The sequence below is a fragment of the Macaca fascicularis genome, chromosome 7 (assembly GCF_037993035.2).
Source record: "Macaca fascicularis isolate 582-1 chromosome 7, T2T-MFA8v1.1".
NCBI classification, from domain to species: domain Eukaryota; kingdom Metazoa; phylum Chordata; class Mammalia; order Primates; family Cercopithecidae; genus Macaca; species Macaca fascicularis.
In genome coordinates this window covers 95,194,468-95,208,642 of record NC_088381.1, presented here as the reverse complement: position 1 = coordinate 95,208,642, position 14,175 = coordinate 95,194,468, and the positions used below count along the sequence as shown (strand labels likewise).

General features: G+C 36.9%; 1 pseudogene; it reads left to right on the top strand.

The window, feature by feature from the left end:
• The first annotated feature begins 3,114 nt into the window (after positions 1-3,114).
• LOC102147206 (leydig cell tumor 10 kDa protein homolog pseudogene) lies at positions 3,115-3,781 on the top strand (annotated as a pseudogene).
• The last annotated feature ends 10,394 nt before the right edge of the window (positions 3,782-14,175 follow it).

Here is a 14,175-nt window from a genome sequence, read left to right as displayed (position 1 = left end):
TTTCATCCATGTCTAAATGTGTTACCTCTGTGTTCTTTGAATTGTCTTTCTTCTCCATAACAGTGGCACAGGAACCTCCTTCTCTTGTTTTGTTTTTTTTTTTTTTTTTTTTCTATTCTCACAGACATTTCAAAATTTTTGTCCTCCACTAATTTTTGCATGTGGTTTCAGGTATTCACAGACAGTTCCTTTATATTTTCTTTCTCTTTACCTTCAAGTCAACATAAGCATTCTATCTATCTTGTCAGAAATATCCTTCTATCTTGATAGAAATATCATATTTTCAAAGACATAGTTTCATTGAAACTATTTTCAAAGAAATTGATTCTTTCAAAATATTGATCACATACATACCCCCTCTTTATTTAGTCTTCTTCTGACATCACTGTATTTCAGAAATAAAATTAAATTACAAAGTAAACTCTGATCATTTTGGCACTTTCCATCATCCTTGACCTCTAGTAGTTGTTTAACCTGACTACGTATGGCAGCCAGCATCTCCCCTAGTGATACCTACCTGCTGGCATTTATACTTTCGTGTAGCCTCTTTCCAGACTGTAACCGCATTGATCTGTATGACCACTACAATATGGTAGAAATGATGACATGTTACTATTGAGACTATTACGATACACATTAACTCTGGGAGAAGCCAGCCGCTATGTTGTGAACAGTGCTATAGAGAAGCCTGCTTGGTAATGGTCTAACATTTCTATCAAATTCTATTTAATTTTTTGCTAGCACTTACAATCTAAATTTTCTTGTGCATTTATTTCTATAAGTCTATTATCTGTCACCCTACTAGATTACATTGTCCAGAACAGCAGAAAATTTTATTATTTTTTATCACTGTAATTCAAAACCTAGAACAATATCTGGCATAGAGTAGTTAAAGAAATGCTTATTGAATAAAAGAGTTTAGATGTGTCATCCTCAGAGAAGCAAATATAAGAAAGTATTATTACCCATTCCCCCATGTCCCACAAGAAAAGCATGGTGAGTTTAAATGTGGCAATCACATTTCACTAACATTGCATAAGTAAAATTACATTCGATAAATAAAAGCTTACACATAATTATTTTGATGAAGTTTATTTAAAATTATTCCCTGGTTATTAGCCACTTTGATGCCCTTAGTATATATATTATTTTGACACTGACATTCCATTTCAGAATGTTTAAATGATTTCTTTATTATTTTCCCAAATAACTGCCTCCATGTTTCGCTAACATATATTCTTGTTGACAACACCACGATATTCACTTCACAGTTCTCACAGCTGAAGGGAAGAAAAGGAATCAGCTTGCCATACCACAATCCCAATATCTCTCAAAGAAACCAGTGTTTTAGTACTTGACATCTAGACATTGATTTGGCCCCGTGTGGCTTATAGTAGATTAAATCAACAAGGCTTTCTGTAAGTGAAAACCTCTGATCTGTTGATTTTTCTGGCAGAATCAAGGAGACCATGGTCTACTGATGCATGCTATAGTTTTGTGCAACTTTAAAATTATAGCGAGTATGGCCATCAACATTATCGTTAAGAATATTCATTAATTACACATACATACTTTTCAATAACACTTTTTATCATTGTTTTTGAGTCCTTAGAATTTCTGAAGACACTTTTTACATAAGAATTTAAAAATGCTTATAAAATAAAAAGCTAGTCTTAAAGATCTCAAGTGAAGCCATTGAAATACAAAATCTAAAAGTCATTCCAGAAAAGTCAAGCTTACTATTCTGTAAAAGGTCCAGAATATCTTTAAGATAAAAAGTTAATACATAATAAATACAAGTTATGACCATTTACAATCCTCTTAAAGTCAGAAAATCAAAAAAGAAACTGTGTCACCAAATTTTGTACTCGCATAAATTAATTAACACAGTATAAAGCATGATTTATTAATACTTGTTAAGATTTGAACTAATAGGATGAAAAGAGCTGTTTAGATACTCTAAATGAATGGTGTTACAATGGCTCTACATTTTTGAAGTCCCTCTCATTTTATTCTGTATCATTTGCTCTGTAATCAGTGGTTAAGTTTGAATTAATTTTCTTTCCCCACAGAATTATTGGAATTGGCACATTTCATTATAACAATGCTATTACATTTATATTCGTTAAGCCCCCTTATAATTTCTACATCCAAGCCTAGTAACTCAGTAGCACTTACAGTTGTATTTGCAACCTGTGTTCCACTTGGAAGTACATGTCCTGAAGCCAGTTTTGTAGAGCTTGATCAACTGAATCACATACCTTTCAGAGGTGAATTTGGATACGACAGTCAAATTTTCACTAAATTATTAAGATGTGCCTTGTCTGTTTTATTAATGTATTATAAGAATTAATTAGTAATAGGTTTTCAATTCCCTTGCCTTGGCTTTATGCAGTTTGTAAGTGATTTCACAGCTTCCAGATAATTAATTCTGCTACTATTCTTTGATCTTTAATCAACATTTCACATTCCTCTGTTTATTTCTAATGGTACCCTGCAGCTTTTAAATTTTCTCTATTCCCACTTTCTTTTCAAGGCCTAAAAGCAAAGCTTAATATTCTAGGTAGAACAACAGGAACAAATCACATGTGCTTCAATCTTAATAGAAAAAAACAAAAATAAATTAACTAACTAAATAAAAATAATTGAAGAGAAAATACACACACACACAAAATTATCCTCTCCTTTTACCAAATCCTTGGAATCTATTTACTACTCTTAGGCTCTCTAAACTTTAACACAAGTTTACAAAATTATAATTTTGTGCTATAAGCTTACCAAATTTACCTATTATAAAAATTTAAAATCTTAAGATAATAATAAATATATAGGTGTGCCCTTGGTTTATAAAATATGTCAAAAAGACTGTGAGATCTAAAACATATGCGAGAATTTGGGGCAGGTTTTTACCTTAAAAGGAAAGAAGCATAAGGTACCCATAATATCCCTACATCCCAACAGTTACCGTTCTACTATGGCTTTGTTTTTAAATAGAAGAGAAAATTACAGTAAATCATTTTGTTTTCTTCTGCAGATAATTAAATATAAAATAGGGATTAATTTTACTAACCAAGATCAAGCATGCTCTAAAGAACACACAGCCTCTTCCGCTGCGTGCCGGATCATGGCGCAGCGGCAGCGCAAGTTCCAGGCGCGCAAGCCCGCAAAGAGCAAGACGGTAGCGGCGGCCACTGAAAAGAATCCGGGCCGAGGAAAGGCGGTCGTGTTATGGCTCCCAAGAAGGCGCGCGTCGTGCAGCAGCAAAAGCTCAAGAAGAACCTAGAAGTCGGAATCCGGAAGAAGATCGAACATGACGTGGCGATGAGAGCCAGCAGCATCCTGCCCAAGAAGCTGGCACTGCTGAAGACTCCGGCCAAGAAGAACGCGGCGGCTGCCGCCACTTCCTCCGTCCTCCGTCCTCCGTCCTCCGTCCTCCGTCCTCCGTCCTCCGTCCTCCGTCCTCCGTCCTCCGTCCTCAGCCTTCCTGAGGACGCTGGCCCCAGTGCAGGCCAACACCCCACCCCCTACCTCCATATGGGATCTTACAAGTGATCCCACAGTCTGCACTGTCAGGAAGAGGACCCCGTCCCCCAGCACTGGACTTCACCTAGAACTTTAGTGGGGGCCAAGGGTGCTGAGAACCCAGCAATGATCAGGAAGATACAGTCACCAACTTCATCTGTCCCCGTGCCCCTTCCCAGGTCCTGCCTCCACAGGTTTAACCCAGAACTATAAACCTGGCTTTGTCAAAAAAAAAAAAAAAAAAAAAAAAAATACAAAACCATTTTACATTAAATCAGGGTTTTTTTAAATGTGGATAATTTGGGTCTTACAGGTAGAAAAATACATTATGCCGTATGTTGGAGTTATAAATGTAAAACATACTCTAAATTTATTTAGATATAGAAAAATTCTACTGGTATAGTGTTTTACTAAATGGTAAACGAGCAGTGAGTTTTAAAGTTGACAAATCATTTTTTAAATTAGATAAATGCATTACCTGAATCATAAGTTGATAAAATATAGTGTAAAAACACCCTGATTATGAAACACATCTAATTGGAGATGATGCTAAAATACAAAGACTTGGATTGAAAAAGTTTGGGGCTGAACTCAACCAAGAGACTCATCATGCTGTTATCTAAAATCCCTTAGTTTATTATGAAAAAGAAGTTTCTTTACAAAACTGGTAGAACTATAATATCTAATACATTGTTCAAAATAAAGAAATGACAGTAACAATTTATCAAAATTTACAATTGCCTAGACTTACTATAGCAGCTTATATAAATTGCATTTGATTTTACTCATTTATTTTTTAGACAATATTTGTCTTCATATTTCTGGCTGTATCTATGTCTTAATAAGAAAATGTGAAATTTTAAATTCAAAATGCCATTGACTTTCTTTTCTAGATAAAATGAAACAAGTTACAGAACTTCAACACTCACACTGAAACAATCAGATTAAATTTGAATATACATTAATATATAGATAGATATCAAAATATAATAAAGTCCTTGGTTAACTGCTGGAGGAGCAAAGACTTAAAGCGCTAAGATCTCAGAGAAAAGGAAATCAAAAAATAGTAAATGAATTTTGCCTAAGGGTAGTTGTCTGTTTTTGGAAAATCGAGGTAGAAAGTTGCTGCTAAAGAAAAGACAAGCTAGCTGAGATTTTTGAAAGCTTATGGGACTTGGGAGGCAAAAATTGGAGTTTAGGGCTATAAAAGAATCTGGAACTTATGGACCAATATCCCAAAGAGAAGCAAGACACATAAACATGAGTTCCTTATTTTGGTAATTTTTCCATAAGGTATTTTCCCAATTCTAAATATATAATAACTAGATGGGCAAGAAACCAAAAACAAATATAAATAAAATTAAAAACAGAGACATTTTCAGCAGCAACATTATTCTAAAGTGACAAAAATTGAAGTTCAGTAAGCAACCTTTGGAAATGCCTTGAGGTCAGTTAGAAACCTTGGAGAGTTATACTGTTCCACCAGGCAAGACAGACTTTGATAAAGTTTTACAAAGACCATAAAGATATCCTAGAGTACAAAATCAACTATTCACCCACAGATGACACAGACACTCATTTTATTTAACACTGACATCAAATTACAAGCAATCAATAATCAATAAATTCAATAACTTTAATGAATAGCTTGATTATAGTTTTTGACGTTTGGTTTTTCACCACTTTTAAGCCTCTCTCCTCCTTCTTCCCCTTGTGCCCCACACCTGAGCAAGCCGAAACAACAGTACATAAAATAAGACCTAAAAGTTAATGGAGACCTAGAATTTCAAAGTTCTCAAGGAAATTAATCCATGTTTCCTTGCCAAATTTTATGTGTCCTATCCTTCCCAAAAGGGGGTCTTCTTTTTAAAATAGGAGATTTCATCACATCTGGAATTCTTCTACTGTTTATAATTAAGCCTTATGCTGAACCTCAGCTCTTTTTGCATCTAACTGCAAGGAATGAGTCTCTAAGCTGCCAAAGAGGCACTCTGGTTTTCAAATGTAGCTTTTATGTGTGATTAATCAAACTCAGACTTTTTTTTCCCTCCAATCTTTTGAGAGCACCTGGCAATAGCAGTTCAATTTGATAGTACTTTAAATTAGTCCTTCCTCCATATATAGAACCTCAAGCATTTCATAGGCAGTGCATCCTCTCCCGTCTTAGCTGACAACTGGTGAAAGTACTTTTTATCTTAAATTTTTGTGAGTACATGGTGTATATATTTATAGGATACATGAGATATTTTGATACAAGCATAAAATGCATAATAATCACACCAGGTTAAATGAGGTATTCATCATATAAAGCATTTATCCTTTCTTTGTGTTACAAACAATCATAAGCTTTTAATTATTTTAAAATGTACAATAAATTATTGCTGACTGTAGTCATCATGTGTTATCACATACTAGATCTTATTCATTCCCTCTAACTATATTTTGTACCAATTAACCATCCCTTCCTCCCCTGCCCCACTACCCTTCCTAGCTTCTGGTAACCACCATTCTCCTCTCTATCTCTATGAGTTCATGAGTTCAATTATTTTAATTTGTAGCTCCCCAAAATAAGTGAAAACATTCAAAATTTGTCTTTCTGGATTTGACTTATTTCACTTAACATAATAACCTCTAGTTCCATCCATATTGTTGTAAATGACAAGATCTCATTATTTTTATGGCCAAATAGTACTCCATTATGTATGTGTACCACATTTTCTTTCATTTCTGTCCCTTCTTCTAGTGAAGGACGCTTACGTTGCTTCCAGATCTTGGCTATTGTGAATAGTGCTACAATAAATAAAGGAGTGCAGACATTTCTTCAATGTACTGATTTCCTTTCTTTGGGGCATATATCTAGCAGTGGGATTGTTGAATCATATGGTAGCTCTATTTTTTTGTGGAACCTCCCAACTCTTCCCCATAGTGGTTGTACTAGGTGATATTCCCACCAACAGTGTACAAGGGTTCCGTTTTCACCACATCCTTGTCAGCATTTGTTATTGCCTATCTTTTGGGTATAAACCATATTAACCAGTGTGAGATGATATCTCATAGTTTTGATTTGCATTTCTTTGATGATAAGTGATATTGAGCAGCTTTTCATGTACCTATTTACCATGTGTATGCCTTCTTTAAAAAAAGTCTATTCAGACCTTTTTGTTCATTTATTAAAAATCTGATTACTAGATTTTTTCCTATTGTTTTTGTGTGAGCTCCTTATATATACTGGTTATTAATCCCTTGTCAGACAGATAGTTTGCAGATATTTAGGGGGGATTCAGGGGGTGGTTGTCTCTTCACTTTGTTGATCATTTCCTTTGCTGTGCAGAAGATTTTTTACATTATTACTGCATACCAAGAGCTATTGGTATTCAATCTACTTTTAATAATGGTTCTCATTGTCAGCCTGATAGCAGTTATTCCATCTTCAAAAACCTATTTTAGAGATTTCTTCCTAGAAACACTTCCATTACCAACTGCTTTAGATGTATCCTCTGGAACAGTCTCTGAGGCATGAATATGCATGACAGAAGTTTCTAGGAAGAGGATCTCAGAAACAACATTTATGGTGAGAAAAGCTAAATGGAGTACAGGAAGATGTTCACTTGCAATGCGTTACAGTGGAAGTGTCTGATGATTCCATCGCATTTCATCTCTATGGTTGAGAGATGGAATTCAATCTCAACTGTAGAGAGACGATCCTTTAGATTGTTCCCAAATTGAAATAATGGGGCTTGGCCATTATACTTCACTTGGTATTATGTGTAGGTTGCCTCCATGGAGAAGGTGTAACCTTGGGTGATTTCCCTCCAAGGACAATTCTCTGAGAGGGACACATCCATGAGCTGTCAGAAGCCAAAATTCATGGCAACCGTGGGAATAAATGCTTTCGTTTGAAAGGGGGAACAGATAGCCCAACCTAGTATCCACTATATTACATTTTTTGTAGTTCCAACATCCTACAATCCTTAAAAAGACAAACCTAATCCACAGCAATAGAAATCAGGATAGAAGTTAACTTTGAGAGGATGATGATTAGGATAGGGCATGAAAGAAGTTTCTGTGTTGTTGGTACTGTTCTATTTATGATATGAGGATTTGATTATACGAATAAGTTCAATTTATGGAAATTCTTCATGCTACAAAATTATAAATTGCTCATTTTTGTATATATGTGATATTTCATAAAAGTTTACTTTAAATAGTAATGTGAAACACAGACATACAAAACTTTCCAAAATAAGAATAAAAAGGATGATTTTATAATTTAATATTTGGTTTTAATTTCATACAAATTTGTGTTTTAGAATAATTTTTATACTCTTTATCCAAAATTTATTACTCAATTTTCCATAGTAAAAGTGGATAATTACTAAACCAGAATATTAAAAATGCAGCCAGTTTTGTACAATATTTTGTATAATATTAAAAGTACAGCCAGATTTGTATAATAGCTTAACTCATGTCTCAAATACTCTTTTTTCAAATTAATAAACTAAGAAAAATAAATAGCAGAGTAATCACAATAGTACCAATGACAACTGTTATACAAGATAAACACTTTGGTAGTTAAAAGTTACTTAGCTCAACCACTTTGCCTGAACAAGATTTAGGAGATAGAGTTGACTAAATTAAAAGAAAGACAATATAATGGCTTTGTAATTGTCGTGCAAATACCCCATCATTACAGTGTGGATATGTGATTGTTTTTATTTTTAAAGAAAACTCTGGTTTACATGGTGTTTACTTAGGAAGTATTAAATGTAATTAGAGGGTACAATTCTGGAGAAGGGAAAAAAGGTGATATTTGGTTTTGATGTCTATGTACTCTTGGACTTAATAATTATTTTCCAAAAGTCATTTTCTTTGGATATAAATGCATTACTTGTCCCTGTCCTTAACCAATTGATAAAGTTACACAGTTTCCCCAGAAGAATTTTTTGGAATGACATAACTTGCTTAATGTCTTGTATATCTTATTTTTAAAATATAAGAATATTTCTCTGAAGAATAAAATTTTTAACCCTGAGTGGTCAGGAAATGTATTAATGATGGTAACACATATTTGTTATGCAGTTTTTATTATAATGAGGTTTAAGTGCACAATACATAGGAAGAAAGAATCGGTAGCAGATATTCTGTGCTCGTGAAATGTGCCTCTACAACCTGTTGAGTATGCAGACTATATTTTCCAGCATCCCTTACACTTAGGTGTGGCTATGCCTGAGTCATGGCTAAAGACTTGAAATTGAAACACATTACTTCCAGGCCTTGTCCCCATAAACTCCTACAAGTAGTCTCCATGCCCTCTCTCCTGCTAACCGCCTTCCAGAGGCAGACAATCCATCTTAAGCCTCAGAGAAACTGAGCACAGCAGAGTAAAACAATCTGAGTGCCTAGATGACAAAGTCCAAGGCTGCACAAAGACTGGAAAAATCCTCATTGTCCTTTATGTGTGTGAGAAATAACTTCTTATTGTGTTAAGCCACTTGAATTCAGAGGAATGTTTGGTACAATACTTACCTACTTGCAGTAACAGTTACCCTAAATACTACAAAAAATTGAACGGTAATTGATGTGGTGCCAGTAAAAACAAATTTGTGGAATTTGTTTAGTAGTCAGGGAATGGACCAAAAAAGCCTAGAGAGTTCTCTTGAGCAGTGATGAAGCTTCTATCTACCATAACTTGGAAGGCAGGTTATATACACAGTGAGCCTATTGCTCTAGAGAAAGTGGGAAAAAGCAGAGTGAAAATGTGTCTGTCACTATTGGCTGCCTTTAGCAAGGCATTCAAGAAGGATAAGAGTTACAAAGTTTCAAAAAAGTTGGAGAGTATCCAGAGATAAAAAGCCTTTAAGAATTGAAAAGGTAACCATTTTAGACTCATCTCCAAAAGAACTGAGTGAAAAACAAACTTGAACAAAAAGGCTCAGTGAAAAATACATTGCTAAAAAATTTAAATACTTAAAAGATCTACGACTCACCTTAGTGGTATTCCTAGTAGTATTCCTTTCCACATTAGTCTTTTAGTTTAAATCATGTCAACATAGCTGCCATTAAGTTGAGAGAAGTAGAGGGTAAAAGGGCTAGGAAACTCATAAATAAAAGTAAGAAGTATGTCTTGGGTATGCCTACTGGCCCATGGAACTGACTAGACTCAACAAAATCATAAGCTTAGCAAGTTAGTTTGGAAATTATACAGGCAAAATAAACTAAGAATGTCTGATAATACCTGTGACTTTCAAGTCTTAAAAAAAATTCTGACTCTAACAGATTCTATCCAGCACATACTCTTCTTTGTTCATATAAGATATGATCATGAATGATAACAACTAACAAAGGTCCTAAGAATGGCTGAGCCAAGACCCAGAGAGAGGAATACATAGGAAAACAACTGTGTTTTTCCAAGAGGTAAAAATCAGAGTCTTATCAAGGAGTTTTTTTCATCAACCTTCACCTTAAATGCAAGTCTTCATAAGATATGTCTAACAGTATATTAAACAACAAAATGTATCTGTAATGACTGAGACTCTCAATTTTCATATTTTCTTTTGTTCTTCTGAGTCTTCTCCACCATTATGTATCTAATGTGTTAGAGGCAGATAACTTGTCTTTTCTGTTTTATTTATTACTGGGCCAGGAGAACTTGGCTGGACGTGCTGGAGAAGCCAGTGCACCACCAGCAAAGCTATACTTTAATATGGACAGAGTAACTAGACAGGGCAAGTATGTCCTATATAAGTAAGGAAGAATAAAAATTTACAGATCAAAAGGCAAAATGTGCAGACACTTCTTTTACCTTGACTTTCCTGTCTTTCCTGAGAGGTGACAATGTGCTGGCAGCCCTCACTCTCAGCACCTCCTCGGCCTCAGCATCCACTCTGGTGGTGCCTGAGGAGCCCTTCAGGCCGCCATGGCACCATGGGAGCCCCTCTCTGGGCTGGCTGAGGCTGGAGCCACCTCCCTCTGCTTGCAGGGAGATGTGGAGGGAGAGGCACGGGTGGGAACCAGGGCTGTGCGGGGGCTCACCGGCCAGTGCGAGTCCTGGCGGCTGCAGGCACAGGCTCCACTGGCCCACACACGGAGCGGCCGGCTGGTACCCCCGGCCCAGGGCATTGAGGGGCTTAGCACCCCCACCAGCAGCTGCAGAGGTTGCACAGGGTCCCTCAGCAGTGCTGGCCCGCCGGTGCTGCACTCAAATTCTCACAGGGTTTAGCTGCCTCCCCGCAGGGCAGGGCTTGGGACCTGCAGCCCGCCATGACTGAGCTCCCCACCTGAGGTGGGCTCCCGTGGGGCCCTGAGCCTCCCTGACGGGCACCGCCCCCTGCTCCGTGACGCCTGGTCCCATGACAGCCCAAGGGTTGAGGAGTGCTGGCGCAGCTCGGGACTGGCCCCGCTGCAGGATCCACTAGGTGAAGCCAGCTGGACTCCTGAGCTGGATGGGGACTTGGAGAACTTTTATATCTAGCGGAGGACTGTATGTGCACTAGCCAGCACTCTGTATCTATCCCTCTGTGACTCTGTGTCTAGCTCAAGGATTGTAAACACACCATGTGTCTAGCTCAAGGATTGTAAACGCACCAATCAGCACTCTGTCAAAATGGACCAATCAACTCTCTGTAAAATAGACCAATCAGCTCTCTGTAAAATAGAGCAAGCAGCAGGATGTGGGTGGGGTCAGATAAGGGAATAAAAGCAGGCTACCTAGCTCGCTAGCGGCAACTCGGTCTAGTCACCTTCCACACTGTGGAAGCTCTGTTCTTTGCTCTTTGCAATAAATCTTGCTGCTGCTCACACTTTGGGTCCAGGGCTGCCTTTATGAGCTGTAACACTCACCACGGAGGTCTGCAGCTTCACTCCTGAAGCCAACAAGACCACAAACCCACCTGGAAGAACGAACAATTCCAGACGTGCTGCCTTTAAGAGCTGTAACACCACGAAGGTCTGCAGGTTCACTCCTGACAGCGAGACCACAAACCCACCGGAAGGAAGAAGCTCCAGACACATCTGAAGGTCTGAAGGCACAAAGTCGGGACACACCATCTTTAAGAACTGTAACACTCACCAGTCCGAGGGTCTGCGGCTTCATTCTTGAAGTCAGTGAGACCAAGAACCCACCAATTCTGGATACACTTTCCTTTAATTCCCCAATAAATCGACTCTGATACACAGATTTACAGGTGGCGTGGAGGAAGTAGGAAGCAGGAGTTGAGTTGTTATGGATTCACATCAAAACACCTCAGCCCCCAGCACGGGAAATACTGGAGCTAAAAATGGTCTTTCAGAGTTGTCCTTGTTTGTAGCACATGGACCAGGCCTTTGTATCCCCCATGGACTCGTCCTAGAAGTGGGCTGCTTCTGAGAATGGGGCACAGCTGCGTCAGATCTTTGTCAGAGAGCAATTCCCAGTGAATTACTGAAAGTCGTCCCCTGTCAGTTCTCCAAACAGCTGAAAATATAAGCTCCTTGATACCAAAGCCAGGATTTGAATGGCATACCACAGCATCCACCACATTCCAAGGTGCATAGTGAAACTACATTTCCCAGCCACCGTTGCAGTTAGGTATAGCTACATGATCAATAGATACTCAATTTCCAGTCCTGGCTCATGAACATCTCTTTCATAATCCTCCACACTCTGCCTTCATCCACAAGCTCCCTGTTGCTGATGATCTAGCAGGGGACAAGGCTCCACAGTGAATCCAGAGGAGGAAACAAATCTTGGACCGTAAATGACCAGGTTGAAGGTTGCCATCTAACCAGAAACAATTACGTTTGCATTTTTGTCAGGAGAAAATAAAACCATTTTGTGTTAAGAGACAGAGATTTGGGAATTATTTATTACAGATGGCAGTTTATATATTATATTGCTCAGTCTCGACAAGATATCAGATTCATCCAAAGTTCATAATAACAATAGTAATGATGGCAATAATATGAAAAAATATTTTTAAAAGTAGGCTTTATATATTTGGTAATACGATTGAGCTCTCCTTGTTTGTGTGTTTGTTTTTCATTATTAATTAACGAGTTGTATTGAATCACCAAGGTTCTTTCAAGCGCTAATAGTCCGTGATTTTATGACATCCACTCTGGAAAAAAAATAGTGTCATACAATCCCTTTTTAGAATTTAATAATTCTGAAAAGCTGCATGGGTCAGCCAAGGTAAAATTTGAAATTTAGAATTCATGCCAAAACCCACGTAATTCACTTACTGTAAGTCCTGTGCTTCATCACTGGCCAAGATTCAGACCTAGACCCTACATGCTCATGATTAATGTGCTTCTTTTTAGAGTGTTTAAGGCCTTTGCTGCCAGCAATCTAACATTGCTATTGATTGAAATATCAACATCTCTATCAAGACTATAGGTTCTTCACATGCAGGTGCTCTTAATACATGGACTACTCATGCTAGTGGAAAGGATTTTTGGAAGTTTCATCTCTTTCATTCTTTCAAGAAATTTGCTTATTTATTGTGCTACTTGAAAGATTTTCCATGATCCAGTCAATCATAGTAATCAGGATGCCTCCTCATCAAGAAGTGCCTTTCTTGGCTACTAATAGTTGTCTGGCCAGTCATAGTGTCAGACTGAGAGAATCCTTTGGTATAATGAGCGCACTAGGGATAGTACTACTTAGCAGCAAATGGATACAGCTTCTAAAATTGTGTACAGGCTATAGTCAGGAGGGAGGGTTTCAAGTAAAATTAATAGCCACCTTGTGCTTTTTAAAAAATCAATGCATTATTGAAATGGTATTCATTCAAGGTTGCACAGCTGGTTTGATGCTGATTATACTTTAAGCCAGAGAGGATAATTAAATAGGATAGAAAATGGTGTAAGGTTATTCATGACAGAAAAGATGCCAAGAACACTACAACAAAGGCCACTTGCTGATCAAGGAAAGAAACTAAGATAAATTTAATGAAAAACTATTAGTTTACAACTTTTTTGCCCCTCATCTAACAGAGTTTGCTTTGTAAAATATGGTACACACATGGAGAATTCTGCATTTTAAAAACAGCATTCTTGTTGCTTTACTTTCTCTGGCTTAAATACAGTAAATATAAACCCTATTAAAATTTAGCCTTATGGGCTTTTTCATATGTATGTTCATTAAATAAAATGATATTTTAAAAGAAAAGAGTTCTTTGGGGCCTAGACTAAAACATAAAAATGAAATAAAAATTTTAAGAAGTACAATCTTACTATAATTATTTTAATGGAAATTCATGAAGTAAGGCTTTATCTTTAGATAATTTTCGAAAACTTGGATTTTACTGCTAATATTTTTAAAAACTTTATTGGCATTCAATTTCCTTTGTCATGCCCTTTTGCTAATGAGGCACTGATATTAATCTTTAAGACATTGATGCTTCTTTAAGCATAATAATTATAATTACTCAAATATTCAGACACCATTTTAAAAGCAATACTAAACTCATTCATGTTGTAAATTCTTGTTCTCATTTTTAGGAAGCTAACATAATATTTCTCACTTGAAATGACTTGTTTCATTGATTTTATGTTATTTTAAAGGCTCTTCCCCGGTAAATTCTTTAAAATATTTATTAGCTTTGTTATCATGGGTTTATATCTGAGATCTTCAAACTGTTTAGTGCACAATCGTATATGACTTACAGAATTTCA